General features: G+C 40.3%; 1 protein-coding gene and 1 long non-coding RNA gene across 14 annotated transcripts in view; one reads left to right on the forward strand and one right to left on the reverse strand.

The window, feature by feature from the left end:
- The window catches only part of RASGEF1B (RasGEF domain family member 1B), a 559061-nt gene that overhangs the window by 176966 nt on the left and 364476 nt on the right, over nucleotides 1-17619 (reverse strand). The window lies entirely within an intron of this gene.
- The window catches only part of LOC119260653 (uncharacterized), a 63636-nt gene that overhangs the window by 17924 nt on the left and 28093 nt on the right, over nucleotides 1-17619 (forward strand). The window contains exon 3 of one of the 4 annotated variants that reach the window (XR_005128775.2): nucleotides 14364-15464. The exons of 1 other annotated variant lie outside the window; for it this stretch is intronic. This is a non-coding gene — a long non-coding RNA (uncharacterized LOC119260653). Of the gene's footprint in view, nucleotides 1-1097; nucleotides 1165-3122; nucleotides 3482-14363; nucleotides 15465-17619 lie in introns of those variants that run through there. 2 more of the 4 variants (XR_008549363.1, XR_008549364.1) reach the window with 2 other exon arrangements.

The raw sequence follows: 17619 nt of genomic DNA on the forward strand, positions 1-17619 counted from the left end.
TTCTTCAAGTTTATTGTTATTCTGCCTAAGGGACCTGTGGGGAAACACAGGATGAAAACTATGGAGAGAGATTTCCGTCACTATGGAAACCGATTCATTTATTTTTATAGGCTGATTTCTAATTCCTCTCCCTGGGCAAAGCTCCCACCAACTTCTGATGCTAGGAGATTATGTTCATTCAAAGGATATTTTGCTGCTTGGGATAGTATTTCCTATTTGTCTGGTGGTGGGGAAAGAAGGCTCAATAAAGAGACAAGATGTATAAGAATATCTTTCCAAAGGGTTGATGCCAGTGAGAGTAGCCAGCTGATAGGAATGAGGAGGTCATCATCAGACTCAGTACAAATACGGGAAAATGTAGCCCCTTAAAAATGACTTGTCTGACATCAACACTTAAAATATGCAGAACACACAGACAGCAGGGTACCTGCTCATCCAGGCTTCCTGGATGAGAATATATGGATATATGGATTCTTAAAGCTAAAGCTTTATAGATCTGAGAATAGTTATCAGAGAAGATATTTGTTGGGTATATTCAGCCTAGAACTTACTGATATAGAATCACTGTGTAGAGATAACATCAGAAAGGGTGGCATTCTTTAAGCACCATGGTTTGTTTCATGTCAGTTATTTTTAACTACTTGGATATTGCCATTTCCAGAGTTTATTTTTTTAATGGAATGCCAAATTCTATTTCTTCTGAGGAGTAATTTTGTGGATATGTCACTGTATCTCTGCTTCCCTTATTAGTAAAATGGCAATAGTGATATATGGAAATCTCCAGGAACAAAAGGAGCATTCTGATTGATAACTGCTATTATGCTGAACTCAGCCTGAAATGTGTTAGTGATATAAATAGATAGTGATGATTTAACTCAATCTGCTTTAAGAGATCCCATCTTGTTATTTGCATGAAAATGATATGATGCCTGGTCATTCAATGTGCTGTGCAACCCCACAGACTGTGAGAATAGTCAATCACACAGAATTTGTTCAAGGCTCTGGAATGCAGTCTGGAATAGTATATAAGGAAGTAGTGGGAAAATCAGAGAATTGCTCCATCAAGTCTGACTGAGCATCTACCATTCCCCTTTCAGACATTAACCATCAGTCCTGGAAAGCCACTGGAGCAAAGCCAGTGAAATTATGATTCAGCAAGTTGAGGTTCAGGTGAAGTTCAATGCAATGTGTGTGTGTGTGTTTGGGTGTGGGTGTATGAAAAAGATGGTGGGTGTGCCGAAAGTTTTCCAGGGGTGTGGCAAAGTGTGCCCTACCTAATCTTATTATAGAGATTAGACTATTTTAAGAATTTGTTTTAAAGTGCTTGAATGTTGTGGTTTCATATTGCCAAAGATTTGACACTGGGAGACACCCGGATGTTTGACCAATTTCATCATTATATCAGACACAAGTACTATTTTTAGTTTTTAATGCATATCAGTGTAAATATGCATACAGTCCTTTAGGACCTGGTTTACTATCTCTTTCCACACTTCCTATCCAAAGAAGTCCGAATGGTAGTTAAAGCAGGATGGGGAGTTGGGTAAACAAGCATAAAAAAGACTGAAAAAACTCCTAGTGGGACAGGATATGATGTCATACCACATATTCCAAGGGTACATTTTCTTTTTATTTATTTTTTAATTTATTTTTATATAATCATTCATTTTCAAACAATATTTGTTCCCCCTCCCCTCTCAGGTGTAGTCCCCATAGAATTTCCTTCACCAGCACACCCCGTGTACCATCACTATACTCCCAAGGGTACATTTTCTAAAGCAGTAGGGGGCGGGCCATGTGTGTTTGAGAATTTTGGTGAAAGAACCAGTACCCCTGTAAGACAGAAATAAAAACTTAGAGATACACATGAAGTGGATATAGGGAGCAATAACACACTAAGATCTTCATGTCAACAACCACACACAGAGATATATGCAAAGTACCTGGCACAAGATCCTTGCCCACATGACTTTACAGTTTATGGAGGGTGCAAACATAAAGACAATGAATCATTGGAAAGAGGAAGGGGGTAGGAGTTGCCTAAAATGTCACTTGAGTGACTAGCAAGAAATTCTGGAGGATGAGCAATTAAAATATTTTTCCAAATATTACAAAAGCAACATGTGCTCACTCTTACCCCACCCAGGGAAATAATACTACCAGTCCCACTGAATAACCTTGTACTTCTTTCCCCACGTCCACTCAAACATATGCACATACAGGGTTTGTATTTTCTTTTGCTATTTTTGTTCTGTGTATAATAAATGAAAAAATGGGATAATATACATACTACTTTGTAAGTTGCTTTTAGACTTCAGAATAAATCATGACATCTTTTCACATAAAATAGCTGCAACAAATGGCTGAATTCACTGTAATTTCTACTCACTGATGAGCATTCAGCTTGATCCCAAGTTCCCACCACTACAAACAAGAAACATCTATATACATATGTACTTATATAGGGAGATGCTTTGATTTCAGTGAAATAAAACCCAAAAGTTTTAGGTATATGTACTTTTCCTTGTAACTGAGTCTTCCAGATTTCAAAGACTGCAAAGCAATTTTTATTCAACCAACAATAAATGGAAATTCTTAGTGATGATGAACAGCTGTGAGAATTGGGGGCTTGGAGGGTGAAGGGGAAGGAACAGAACAATAGTTTGATTTTTTTAAAATACAACATATTGACTGGAAAGCTATAGGTGGGTACTCAGCAGGCAGTGAAGTGCTTAGCTCTGGCACTAATGGATCTAAGTGTGAGTGGGGACATTGGAGTGGCTGGCACCTCTTTGGGGAAGAGAAAGGAACAGAGGGGCAGGTGACCACAGATCCTAGTGAAGCGCCCCCATGACAGGGCTGAGGGAAAAAACTAGGAATTAGCAAAACATAGGAATTACATTCAGGATGCATCAGACAGGTAAGAAGAGAAGCCAAAAAAGTCCGTGCTAAGGAAAAAGAAGAGACAATTTCAAGAAGCAAGGCATGGACTATGGCATCAATACTGGCTGTGTGTGATCTTTAATTGCAGTGACCTGGAGTTCTCTTTTGATGCCTTATAGTGGGGGCACAGAAATGGGAATTTTAAGCTTTTGCTTTTGTTTCCTTTTTAATTTCATCAGTGTCAACTGTAAGGACTAGAGCGACTACCTTCCTTCCCAAACCATCCCCAGGCAAGAGAGTTTTGGTGCTATTCTCCCCACCCCCGAGAACGACCTTCAGCAAAGCTGCCCATGAGTTGGAAAATGACGTGTCTGAGTTTCATCTATTTTCCCTCCCCTGCCCTCCTTGTGAAAGAAATGCTGGCAATCACAGAATAAAAGGCCCTAAATCATTCACTGAGCAGAAAAACAGCCTTCAAATTATCAAAAGCTGATTACATCAGTGCTGACAGATCCAGGCAACGATGCTGAAATCTGGCTCTCATCAGCTTCTCTCTGGACAGTGAAATAGAGCTCTCACCTGCCGAGCATCAAAAGTCCTCCTGACGACAAGTTCTAAATGTGTCTCTGTGGCATACCCTGCAATTATCTACGGCACATGCCTCGTGACACAGTCCTGTGTTGGAGGAGGGGAACCAGGACAGGAAGTGACCCTGTCATAAATGAACACATTTAAAACATCTAACCTCCAGGGAACACTTAAACCCTCCACCCTGCCCACTCATTTCCTTTATGTAGTGTCGACCCACCCTGTTAATGGAGCTGTCTATGTGGGCAGTAGTCCTGTCATACGCCAAGGATGTATGCAGAGGAAAGTGAGCTTTTCAACTCTGACCTCACAGAGTCACGTGATGCAGAGGTATCAAATGCCCTTTCTCAGACACGATTTTAGGAGGACGATGTTTGCACAGCAGTCATAGGGACTATCCTGGGAACTGCAAACTCGATTTGACTTACAGCAGGAGTGCTTGCCTCTGGAGATCACGAGTATTTGAGCTACAGAAAAAAAGCACCCACCTCTCTGCACTGCCTGGAAATGACTATGGATTGGTGAAATGAAATGACACTGTAGACTGGCAGATAGATGGTAATTGTAGCTGGGTGACCTGGGTTGGTTTAGCCCAGAGGATGAAATTATCATTTTGATTATGTTCAGAGGGATCTATTTATGAGTATAGGTTTCCTTCTTGGGTGAGTCATACTGCATATTTTTCTGAGTTAAAAAAATAAAATTTGGATAAGAATAAACAAAATTGGGTAAATGCTTTGACCGAGAACATTCTCAATCATTTTTGCTTGATGCAGAACATCCCTAAAGGAGAAGAAAGGTTTTCTATTTCTATGGCAGATCATTTACACCTGCAATTTGGCAGAGAGTTTATTCCATACAGAAAGGTCAAGTATCTTTGTCTCCACACATCCACCCCCGTCATGCCAGAATCTTCTTTTCCTCATGCTTTGTTGGGCTACTTGGTTCACCCTAGAGAACAGAGAATGATGTCTCTGCAAGAATGAGGAAGTAAAAGGACTAGGAGAAGAGGAAATACAAGAGGAGAGTGTGATGCTTCTGTATAAGGCAGTCAACAGCTCAGACTGACTTGAGTTCAAATTCTACTTCTCTGTGACCTTGGGCAGGTTATGTAGCCATTATATAACCTCTGTTTCCTATGTGTAAAATAGGGAAAATAACACCCATGTCTCAGAATTGCTGTAAACATTAGAAAGAAAAACAAACACATTATATTGCATGTCCAATGGGCACATAGTACATACTATCACACAAAAATTATACTGAGATCTACATAATCCTATTAAAATGTACCTGGAATGCTGACTTCTAAGTAATGAATTCATTTTCTTTAATGTTAAATGCCAAAAACATTACTCCAGAAATGTTCTTTTCTATTGTTTTTCTTATCCAACCCACGCCATTTCCCCCCCTCCAGAGTCCCTTAGAGGGCTTTGGGGGTGGGGACCCCACTACAGCCAGGCTGGATCAGAACACATTTTAATTCCTTATGTGGTCGCAAGGAATCATTGTAGTTTGTCCCCCTTGTCCTAGAGGTGCTGCTATAGGGCAATTTCCCTGCCAGCTCTGTCCACTCCTGTCTCCATACTCCCTCAGTGCTGGCCTACATGCACAGGTGCCATTGTGTACCCCAGAATACATGCATGTTACATATTCAAATTGATAAATACATGCTTCCACAAAGAAAAATCCAAACTAATTAAGTGATACACACGTTACTTGTACCTCTTTATCCTGTATTTATCTGCCAGGAAATAACCTCAGTAAGAATAGTGAGTTCTCACTTCTGATAAAGAATAGAACAATTCTCCAGCCACAGGAATAAAGCAGAAACTGGCACAAATTATGTGAATGGCAGAGTTCTAGTTGTCATTCAGAACTGTCAGCAAATTAAGTTCTTAAGCTATTTTAAAGCATCACCCAGACACTAACTTCAGAGAAATAAAAGCTGGAGTTAATTCCTTATATCATTTCACAAAAATGATTCAAGATTCATCAGATTTTGTTTGTCTTTTCTGTGCTAGTACTGAGTGTCCTGAAACTCCATTTCCTCATGAGTACCCATTCCCTGTGAGGGAAGAATAAAATACCATAGCAATGCCATTAAGGAGACAACCATCAAGTCTCCAGGCCAGGGCTTGGATTCAGTCCCATGCCAGAATCCCCTTCTTCTGCTTTTTTTTGGGTCCAAATCACCCTCTGCTCTGTTAGTCCACTGTCCCAAGACTATTAACAGGGCAGCTTGGAGACTCAGAAATCATCTACACCCTTGGGGGATACAGATTAACTCTGCCCCAAGGCCTGCTGCCCACCGTCTGCCTCTCACACATTCTGCAGACAGAACATCCCATGAAAGGGGACTCCATATGCTGCCTCACTCTTCAATAGAGAGCAGCTCACACTAGCCAACCTGCTCGTCCCCTTTCAGCTCTGCTCTTCATCCTTTAGCTGAACAAATGAGGACGAGACCCGGAGGGAGGACAATCAATCCTTCTGTTTCTGAACCACTGGCCATGTGAGCACTGCTGTTAAACAAGGTTGCTGTGTTTTACCTTCAGGGTAGAGAAACAATGCACATTTTGAAAAGGATTTTTGAGATATTTGGGGTAGATACACAAAATTGCTAGAGTTGTATGAAAAATCCGCAGTGATGAACATAAAGAAGGAATTAAGCCTGGTTACCTAGCCACAAATCCTACTGCTGGTCCAACTGCGTTATGCATTAAGGAAAGAATGCCAAGAGAGAGAAGGATTTGGGAAAAGGTGTGACAGTAAATAGTATGTGTGCCACAGCTGTCACCACAAGCCAGGTCTCCATGGTTTACTTTCTTTTTTGGAAAAATGAAAAAAAAATGACAATCATCTTCTTACCATTAAATTTTTTATGTGAAACATAAAGTATAGAATAAAAACATAGCCCACATTATAAAATATAATATTATAGAATAGAATAATCAATATAGAATAAATCATATCTGTCAGATTTTTATAAGGCAATGATGAATAATTTAGAATGTTTCACAGACATAAAATAAATCTTTAAAAGGACAGTAGTAGCAGAATACCCTGTAAGATTTCCCAAACTTGGATTATTTTCTCATTCAAAGGATAAGACAACATAAGATTATGTAAGTTCTTGCCAAAGGTACAAAAACAATTCAGTGAGGAAATAATGGACATTTCAACAAATGATGCACATATTTGAAGAAGGAATTTTTCTGCACTCCTCCCTCATGCCATAGACAGAAATTAACTCCAAGTGAGTCACAAACCTAAATTAAGAATTAAAACTATAAGAGCTTTAAAATGAAGCATGGGAGTTAATCTTCATGACCTTCAGTTAAGCATATAAGTCTTCAGTTAAGCATATAAGTCTTCTTATAGATAGAAGAAGAAAAAAGAACACACAAGAACAGAAGAACAGAAAAGAAAAAAGAACACACAAGAACAGAAGAAAAAACAGAGAAATTAAAATTCTTCAAAATTAAAAAGTTATGTTCTTCTAAAAGACACCATCAAGAAATTGAAAACCAGCAGAAAATACTTGCAAGTTACATAGCTGATAAAGATTTATAGCCAGAATATATAAAGAACTCACACAACTCAATAACAAAAAGAAAAATAACCTAATTTAAAAATAGGTATAGGATTTTTGAATAGACAGTTGTCTGAAGATTTATAAAAGGCTAATAAGAATATAAAAAGATGCTCAACATAATCATTATTAGAAAATGCAAATCCAAACCCCAATAAGATACCATTTCACACCTCACCGGATGGCTATAATAAGGGCAGTGATAATAAGTATTAGCAAGGATGTGGAGAAATTGGGTCCCTTACAGTTGCTGATAAGAATGTAAAATAGTACAGCTGCTGTGAAAACAAAATTTTAAGCATAAAGTTACCATATGCCCTAGCAATTCCACTCCCAGATATATAACCAAGAAAAATGGAAATTATGCCCATATAAGCATATGGACACATACAGCTATAGCAACATTATTTAAAACAGCCAAGAAGTGGAAACAACCCAAATGTGCATCAGCTGATTATGAATAAATAAAATGTAGTATATTCATTCAATGAAATATTACTCAGCCAAAAAAAGGAAGGAAGAACTTATATATACTCAATAAGGTCAAACCTTGAAAACATCATCTGCAGTGAAAGAAGCCAGTTGCAAAAAATCACACATTGTTTGATTCCATTTTTAGGAAATGTCCAGAAAAGGCAAATCTACAGAGACAGATTCATGTTTGTCTGGGTCTGGAGCAATGGGGGTGATGCTGGGGAAAGAAAATAGAAACGACTGCTAATAGGCATAAGGTTATTTTGGATATAAAGAAAATGTTTTGAAATTGATGTGATGACAGCCACACAACTCTGAGTATCTTGAATAGGCAAATTGTACTGTATATGAATAATCTCTCAATAAATTTGTTAATTTATTTTTTAGCAAATGACAAATTTCAATATCTTAGCTTGGAAAAATATGTCATTAGCTTGAATATAGTTATTGTAAATGTATATTGGAAGAGCATATCATGTTGGTTGTAGGCATCCTTGTTAGTCTGAGACTTTGAGCAGATAGCAAATGTCTATCTCTACCCAAACCTCTCCTCCCCACCTACCCAGTGACTGCTGTTGCCCTTCATTTTTGGCAGGGACTGGGCATGGGAAGGGTTACACATTACTTGGCATTTCAGACCAGAATATAGACTGTCGGATCCACTCCAAGCTGACAGCACCATGCTGTTTAGTGGATGACACAGGTGTGGGAAGTGGGGGGGAGAACAAGAAGTGGGAGAGGGGAAGGTGGGGTCTCTCACTAGTCCCAATCCAGGTACCCAGAACACCCTGGTTTAGAGGTTACAATTCCTTTGGGGTCACTAGTGTTGTAAAGTTGGGGCAGCAGGGCATGGGAAGGGGGGACTGACTCTCCAGACCCCTAGCTCTGCCCCTCCACCAAAACATAGCCTATTGGTGGCACTTTTTTCCTGCTTTTTTAATAAGGGGTTGCTGAATTTTCATTTTGAACTGGAACTGGCAAATTCTGTAGCCAGCTCTGTTCAGTCTGGTGAAAATACGATCTACCAGACTTTACATTGCACAATTCCAGGGGGAGCCACAGGCCATGGTGCTGATGATGCCTAGCGTTTGATAATGAATAACATGAACTACTTTGCGCAATAGCCCTGATATAGTGACTCCATTTTCTGGGTTAAATCTGGGGTTCTCTAGTTGAATCCTAGTTTAGAGAAAGAGGAGTCTAAAGCTTCTTTCATACAGATGTCTAGTTCTAGGGTGGACTTAGTTATTCTGAAGGCAGATAAGAGGATTTGGCAAGGAAAGACCAACTGCAGGGTATGATGGGGAAGAATTTCCCTGCAAAGTGAGGAAATTTTTCTGTCCTCAACTTTCTCCTATTTCTCGATGTGGCACTATCAATCTTCCCACCTGTCCTTTGTTCCCCACCCACCAATATTATGTGTAGGAAATGTGAATAATGGACTAGTGCTTACTATGTGCTAGGCATGACATATGCAACAGTAGTTAACCTTGACTCATTGCAGACCAGTCATGTGACCTTGACAAAGTCATTAATCAAGTTTCTATAAAACAGGGATAGTCAGAATTCCACACTAATGCATTTGTAAAGATAAAGGGAGTAAAAAAATATATAAAACACTGTAAGTCTTGACTAGCACATAATAGGCACTATATGTACTTGCTATCATTAATCCTTGCTCACTAAATATTTTATGGGATAAGCCATCATGGATCATGTACTATACACATATACCAAGCACCATTCTATGAATCCCATTGATAGAAAATGTTATTTCTGTTTTACACATGGGAAAATTTATGCATAGATTGTATCCCTTAATCAAAGTCACACGATTTTCAAGAGGTTAAGCTAGATTTAAATTACTGTTCTGTCTCCACAGTGGGTGCTCTTAAACAGTTAGCTATTTTTATTCCCTTTAGGAATGATACCATGCAGAAAGATTGCTTTTATTGAATACTTTCTCTATGCCTGGTACTTTTATATATCTCACTGCTTTTCACCACCCCCCTGCCAGCTTGGTATTATTTCTTTCTCTGCACCAGAGAGATGATTTAAAAGGGGAGTTTAAGTCCTTATCCAGGTCATAATGCTAAAAATTGAGCAGAGCTGCAATTGAACCCAGGTCCACATACTCCTAGAATCACCATTCATTCTGATCAATCTTTTTCCCTGTGGTCAGTTCTTGGAATGATTCTTTAAAGTGTCTCTGGGATTTTCCCTGTTTCTTCCTTTCACGCAAACACAATGCTAGCCTGATGTTCTGATAACTCACCCCAGGAATTCTCTATGAATTTCTGCTTGGACTCATTTTCATGAGTTTCTTTCCATCTCCAATCTACCTTACAATCAGACCACTTTAAAGTCTCTTTTACTTAAAAAATGCAATGCCTATGGAGTCATAACCAAATTTCATGGCCTGGAATGTGTGGGTGTAGGGTAAATGGGAGTTGTCAGGTTTTTCCACCCTCCCACCATTAGTATCAATGATCCACACCTGTGGTCTTGCACGCGTACCTGGTGGCGGCAACTGGAGTGTGGTGTGGGCCTGTGTGAGTGGGCGCATCTGAGCCAAGAGACTGGCCATATAAGTGTGGCATCACAGACATGCAGCTGCAGAGGTCCTTGTGGCAGAATGCAGTAGAAACCAGTGGAGAGACCAGGAGGAGTAAAGATTTGCAAGGGGCTAGGAAGCCTCCCAGCCTCCTGGCCCTCTGGCCCCCTGCCTGTCCTGCACCTGATTGCCTCACTACAAATAGTGTAGAAAGATCATTAAAAGCCTGAAAAAGCCACTGAGGGCTCCAGGACTCCTTTTTTACCCATCCCCAGATCATAGAATACCTGCTCTGTGCCTTGTTGGCACTACAATGGATCTCCATATTAAATGATACACTATAGGCATCTGGGTAACTTTTAAAAATTCTGTTGTTCAGGCCACACTCACTCCAGACCCAGGCATCAATACTTCTAGATTCCCCCTAGGTGATTGCACGTGCAGTCAAGACTGAGTAGCACTGAAGTAAAACAACTGACTCCACAGTTTCATCCTTCTTTTTAATTGCTAGGGTGATCTCTTCATTGTCCTATCTACCACCTCTGCTCCCACAATTCTATCATTCCTGTTGCTGAGATTTCACTGAGGGTGAGTGCCTCACCTTCCCCTTTGATAATTCAAATCCCTCTCACCGTCAGCCCTCAGTCTATCTCCACCCACTCCAGGTAGGTTTCCTTGAACATGTTGGCTTCTGAGAAAACCCTGTCTCTAAATATGCACTTACAACAGATGATTTGGCTGAGACCTTGTAGCAGCAGGAAGGGACGGAGCAGGATCTCTATGATCCAAGCAGACTGGTAAAGGAGAGAGTCCTGGAGCCCTTGGTGGCTTTTTCAGGCTTTTATTGGGGTTTACAGGTACCCGGCAGGTGGGGATGCAGGGTGGGGGAATGCAGGCAGGGGAAGGAAGGAGGCTGGCAGGCCTCCCAACCCCTGGCGAGTCTTCACTCTTTCTGGGCTCTTCGGTGTTCTCCAGTGGCCTTTGCTTCTCTGCTCCTTTTACTCTCTTCTCTTTCGCTCTGTTGGTGTCCCCATGACCACCTTATTAGCCCAGTCTCAGCTCAGATGAATCCCATCTACACATGCCCACACCCTACTCCAGGTGCCCGCCATCAGGCATGCATTCAGGACCGAAGGGTTCCATCATCTATCCTAATGGTAGGAGGGCAGAAAAGCCTAATACTTTTTTACCTTGCCCTACAGAACTTAATATTTTTCTTGTTCTCTAATTACAAATATTTGTCTTTCCATTTACATAAAGTCTCACCATAGATATACATTTTCTGATTTCTCAGTACCTTGCATCCTTAAATATCTGACTTCTGAATCTATTTCCTCTCTAAAATTCTGTCTACCCACTCTTGTCCTAAAGCCCCAACTTCTTTGCCACTACTGTTCATTCCCTCAATAGAACCTACATTTTCACTCCTCCATGCTCTTGTCTCTATCCTTCAACCTGGCAAAATTCTACTCTATTATTTTCAAGGCTTCCTTCCCTTTCAACTCACCTATGATTCTTCCTTTGTGTAGGGTAAGGTAAAAAATCAGGCTTTTCTGCCCTCCCACCATCAGGATAGATGAGGGAACCCTGTGATCCTGAATGCATGCCTGATGGCGGGCACCTGAAGTGGGTACACCTGTGCGAAGACTGTGCTTTTAAGGGCGGCGTCACGGGGATGCCAGCAGCAGCAGAAGCCGAAAGAGAAGCCGAGAAAGAAGTAGCAGAGGCCGAGAGAGAAGCAGAGAAGGCCGGAGAGCCCAGATAGAGTGAAGACTTGCTGAGGTCTGGGAGGCCTGCCAGCCTCCTGGCCCCCCAGCACCCCTGCCTGCCATATGTCTGGTGAACCCCAACAAAAGACCTGCAAAAAACCGCTGAGGATTCTGACTCCTCCTTTACCCGGTCTGCATGGGATCAGAAAACCTGCACCGTGCCCAGTCCTGCCCCTTACACTTGGTCAAACAGAAATAATGGTGCCTCATCTCATGTTTCTATTTGTGAGGTAAGAGAATCAGTCAGGCTTTTATACCGCTGGCCTCTGTGGCTATCACCTGCGACCTTGATTGTGCTAATGCAGGAGGTGCTTAGAAGCGTGGGCCTGGGGCAGGAATGCCTGATAATGAACACCTGGAGTATGGTGTGGGCATGTGTAAGTGGGCACACCTGAGCCTGGAGGTCGAAGCTATAAAGGCAGCGTCACAGAGCGGCTGCGAGGGGATGGCTATGAGAGGACATTGAGTACAGAGAGGCAGGACCATGAACAATGACAGAGAGAGACCAAAGAGCAAAGATTTGCCCCGGGGCTGGGGGGTCGGCCAGCCTCCCCGGCCCCTGATCTCCCTGCCTTGCCAGCCTGTGGGCTTGCCCCACAGCAATTGGTATAGAAAGACTATTAAAATCTGAAAAAGTCTCTGAGGGCTCCAGGACTCTCCTTTACCCGTCTGCCCAGATTGATAGAGAACCCGCCATGTGCTTGCTGGCATGACACTTCTGTACTTTATTTATGCCAGTCATTCAGAACATACCACAATATATTAGAGTTGGTAGGCCTCAGTTGATTATAACTAAAAAGCATAGCAAATATGCATTTAATAGTGGAAAATTCAAACACTTCAGATGCTGTGTTTTCCTTATGAACCTGACAACAAAGTGCTATTGATTTGAAAGACCATCTTCATAGTTTATAACATCACTGGGAAGCTGGTCTTTGAAAAGCTGTGGCCCAGGGTGCCTGTTATTCAGCATGCATGTCATGTGTGAAAGTGTGTGCTGATTTCCTTTTACCAAAAGTTGCAAAGAGAGGAGCTGGTAGAGAGGCAATGTGTGCAAAGCATGTCCTTCTCTTTGAAGTCCAGTGCTGGTCAGAGATTGAAAAAAAAAAAAAAAACCTTTGCACTGACAGAAAGGGGAAAATGTGAAAGCATAATTCCTTAAGTAGCCCATGTAATAAGTTTTCTTTTTAATTCCAGATTCAAAACAACCTTGCAATAGTCCATTTTAAAAAGTCACCAAGAGAAGCTGTGACAAATAACAATTCCACGGCCAGGAGGATCTTATCAATAAGGGACTCCAGAGGCCTCCACTGGAAAAAAAAATACACTTTTTATAAAGCACTAAGAAGTTAATTGTGTATTTCAAAGTCAAATTGAGGCATAGTTGCTTCTATAAAAGTCTCTGAGCTGACTTTTTTAATCTTGAAATTGCCATTCCCCCATCTCTATACAAACACATTATAATAAGGATAATAAGTAGAGAGAATAAAACACATAGCATGAGGCTATAATTCTGTTGAGAATCTCTTGATCAGGAATTCAACAGTACATAAAATGGCACCCAATCATTTCCCTTTCGTAACTAAAAAGTCATTTTCCAGTTTCTTTTTTAAAGTCTCCTTAAAAGAGCTCAGACTGACTCCCAAGTTGCTCTCAAGTTCCCACTTTAACAAGCAACACTAATGAACTAACATACAGATTTCAGGAAAGATTTTAGATCACATTCCTCTCTCAGCATATCTTTCCATCAATTTAGTCCACATTCACAACAACCCATGTTTTGTGTAAATAAGCATTTCATACTGTGTGATGTCATGACATACTTCTTCAGCTCTAATCAACTCATTCCCAGGCTGACAACTCTTTAATGACCAAGATGCAAGCATGTGAACTGAGGTAATTTGATTGCAGTGGGCTGGGAAGATGAGAGGTGGAGGAAGGGGATTCCTGGAAGAGGTGTACTTTGGATTTGTTTTGGAAAATGAGTATATTTGGGGTATCTGGAGAAAAGCACTGATTCTGGATAAGTGGGGTGACATGTGTAAAATCTCACCAGCAGTATGACAAGTACAGTTGGTTCCCTGCTACTATGGGTTGAATCATATCCCAAATTCATATGTTGAAGTCCTAACCCCCATCCTCAGAATATGATTGTAGCTAAAGACTTTAAACAGGTGATTAAGTTAAACAAGGCTGCTAGGGTAGGCCCTATTGCAATCGGACTGATGTCCTTATGGGAAGAGAAGGTTTGGACACACACACTAGAGATGTGTACATGCAGAAGAAAGCCCATGTGAACACGCAAGAAGAAAATGGCCACCTGAAGATAAAAAGAGAGGTTTCAAAAGAGATCAGCACCATTGGCACATGGTTCATGAATTTACCATGAGAAAATTAATTTGTGTTGATTAAGCCACAAAGTTTCTGGTTTTTGTTATAGTGGCCCTAGCAAACTAATATACCTCTCAAATAGCCACTTCTTCCTCCCTTCTCCTACCAGGCAGAGTCCACCTCCACCACAGCCTCTTAAGGATACAGCATTTGCAGCTAAGCCATGGACAACAGAACTCAACCTGCCACTGAAGGGAGAGTCTACTGAGGAAATCTGGGAAAGTCATTCCATCACAAACAAGGAGAGACATACCAGAGAAACTTCTAGTCGGGACACTGCTCTGAAAGGACATGTCCCTGGAGGTGTGGCAGTCATTTTGTACCATGAAATGCTCCAGCACTGTTGACAACATTGAGCCAGAGATTCAACTCTGTAACTGCTATCCTTAGACTTTTTGTCAATTGAGACAATTATTCCCATCATGGAAGTCTATTTTAATTGTTGGGTCCGGTGAGAAGAGTGTTCCTGCTAATGGAAAAGATTCTTTCAGTGAAACCAAGTAGACCTGGGTTTTAGAAAGAGAGCTTTGAAGGTTTTGTCGAATGTAAGATAGGAATGTGGGGAGAAAAAAAATAATTAAAAAGAAATTCTGCGTCTCTATACTAGGAGCTCATGAAAATGGGAATACTATAAAGAGTAGAGTAATTTTCTCATTGCAATGGGAGAACCTGTTAGTTTTCTAAGTTCATTTCTCTGAGTTTACTTTGTGACTCAATGAGGGCTTAGCCTGCTAAAGAAGAGTTTGTTCTCTAAAACTGCTGAGAGTGCAACTGGGTGTGGAGTGACAACTGAAAAGAGATTTGAAAGAGAATCCTGCCAATGGACCAAGTGGATGATAATACATGCTGTTACAGTGGATCTAGCCACCCTTCACAACTGACCTTTGCAGCACAGAAATCAGTGCCTGAAATATATTCATATGGACACACGCTATCTGCTGTCGATTTTACAATAATTCAAGTGAAATTCTTTTGAGCTGTAAAAGTCTTGTGACCTGTGTGTCAATACAACTTCTGCATTGACAGTGTGCAACATGACATCTGACCCCAAATCTATCACTGATCAAATGATCTCAAATAAGTCACTTAACTTCGCTGGACCTCAATGGTTTCAACAATTGAAGGATGTTTGAAGAGAGACACTAGTTTATTTTTAAAGCAGTGGAATATTTTGTCGAGATAAATCACATCCAATCTTCTAATATATAATAATAAATCACAATTATTGCATACTTGTGCCAGCCTTGTGCTAAGCACTGCAGGTGGTTTACCTCATTATTTCACTTTCAGCACTATGAGGCCAGAGTCTTACTGTTATTTCGATTTTACTTAGGAATGGAGAAGTTAAGAAACTTGCCCAAGGGCACATAGATGATAGAATTTGACTTTCCAGTCTTAGCTCTTAAAGTTCAGGTTAAATGGAAGTCCTGTTTGCCGTGTGTGTGTGTGCATATGTGTGTGTTGGGGAAGGGAACATGTAAGTTGTTAATATGACAGAGTCCAGAAAACCTGAGGTAGCACTCTCCAGGGACTCAGGGAATAACAGAATAAAAAAACACCATTCCATGTGATGTTCAAAGAAGGAATCTATTAACAGAGTAAGTAGAGGGAAATAAATTACAATTTGAAAATAAAACAGCATATTGCCCCATTGTTTTGAATTGCTTTTAGCTAGACTTTTATTTATTTTAAATTTTAATTGATATCAATGATCATATGAAGATAACACATTCATATATAAATAAGCAAAGAATCCAAAAATTTTTGAGAAACACAGATTAGATAGCTCTTCAGATCTATGAATTTTAATTTCCCTGGTTCTGTAATCTGCTTAGTTTCTGTTCATTTCACCACATATATTCAACTTTCTAAACCTATATCAGGTGAGGCTGGACATGTCCCTACTTTAGATCAGCCATTAAAAGATGGGACTCATGTGACAGTACAACCACTGGTTTCCGCTAAGGTAATAATCATTATAAGAGCTAACATCTATTGTGCCCTTATTATGTGCCAGAACCTACAATAAAGATTTGTATCTACATAAACTGGATTTAATCCTCATACAATTTCAAACATCTATTATGTGTTAAGGAGCTTCTCTCCAGGAGGCCTTTTCTGAACTCCTGGCCTAAGAGAAGTAGCTCTCCTGGGAGTTCTCGTTATATCCAGTATATATCACTAACAAAGCACATAGCTAATAATATCAATTTATGTGACTCTTATCTGCTTCCCTGAATAAAGTATAAGCCCTTGGAGGGCAGGAACATTGTTGTAAGATCCATGTGTCTCTAACATTAGGATTGGCCCAGGACAGGCATTCAAGAAATGCCTGGTTTCATACTTGCAGGAAGACATTTTAGTGCATTTCACAAATGCTTCCTTAGCCCATCTCTTCTAGACTACCTCCAGGATAGAGGCTGGAAAAAAATTAGGTAATTTTCCAGTTTTCCGGAAAGATTCTGGGGAAGATATTCCTTTTCCTGACACTATAAAGTTGTTTGACAAGAAAGTTGTATGAGGCTATGAAGCTTAGAACTGCTGCATCCAATCTGTGGTGAGAGAATTACCAAGAGACTCTCAGGATCTCAGCACCAGTTCCTTGATGTCTTTGAGCCAATGAACCTTTCCTAGAATCATTTAGCCCAAAGACTACCTGCAGTGTGAGAAAAATAGACTCCCTTTGGCAAAAACCACTGAGAGTTTCTGTTACTCAAGGCATTCCTACTTATATGTAAACATTTTGAAATCAATAAAATGTGGTGCTTCATCTTAAAAAATGAAAGAACCCGTAGATATAGGTTGTCAGTGTCAATACAGGACAGCAGATTGAATACAGGGCTTTTTTAAGATCAGTAATTTTTAGTATAAGTATATTCACTCAATATTTGGGACACACTTATATTAAAAATACTTATGATTTATTGGAAATTAAAATATAAGTGTGTGTCCCATATTTTCATTTGCTAAACCTGGAAATTCTTCAGGGATAGTAATAAGCAGCTTCTAAGAGAAGCAGAAGAGATATTTAAATCATAGGAGAATCTTCTGATTAGCAAACAAAACCACTCCCAGGATGAGATAACAGCAATAATAACAACTTAGATGATACGATCCTTCACAGTTTTCAGAGAACTTTCATACACATTACTCATACAGTTAATAGTTGCTGTTTTCATTATAGAAAAACACTTGATCCTAATGAGTTACTTGCCGAAGGTGGCTCAGTTGGCATTAAAGGAGCTGAGACCTGAACTCTTATCTCCATATTTCTGTTTCAGTGTTGTTTCGTTATTCAAAAAAGTCTCAGACTTTAACTTACATCAGAATTACCTGGGGGCTTGTTAAAACACAGATGGAAGGAT

Source organism: Talpa occidentalis, unplaced genomic scaffold, assembly GCF_014898055.3.
Source record: "Talpa occidentalis isolate TD23 unplaced genomic scaffold, MPIMG_talOcc4v2.1 talOcc4.6, whole genome shotgun sequence".
NCBI lineage: Eukaryota > Metazoa > Chordata > Mammalia > Eulipotyphla > Talpidae > Talpa > Talpa occidentalis.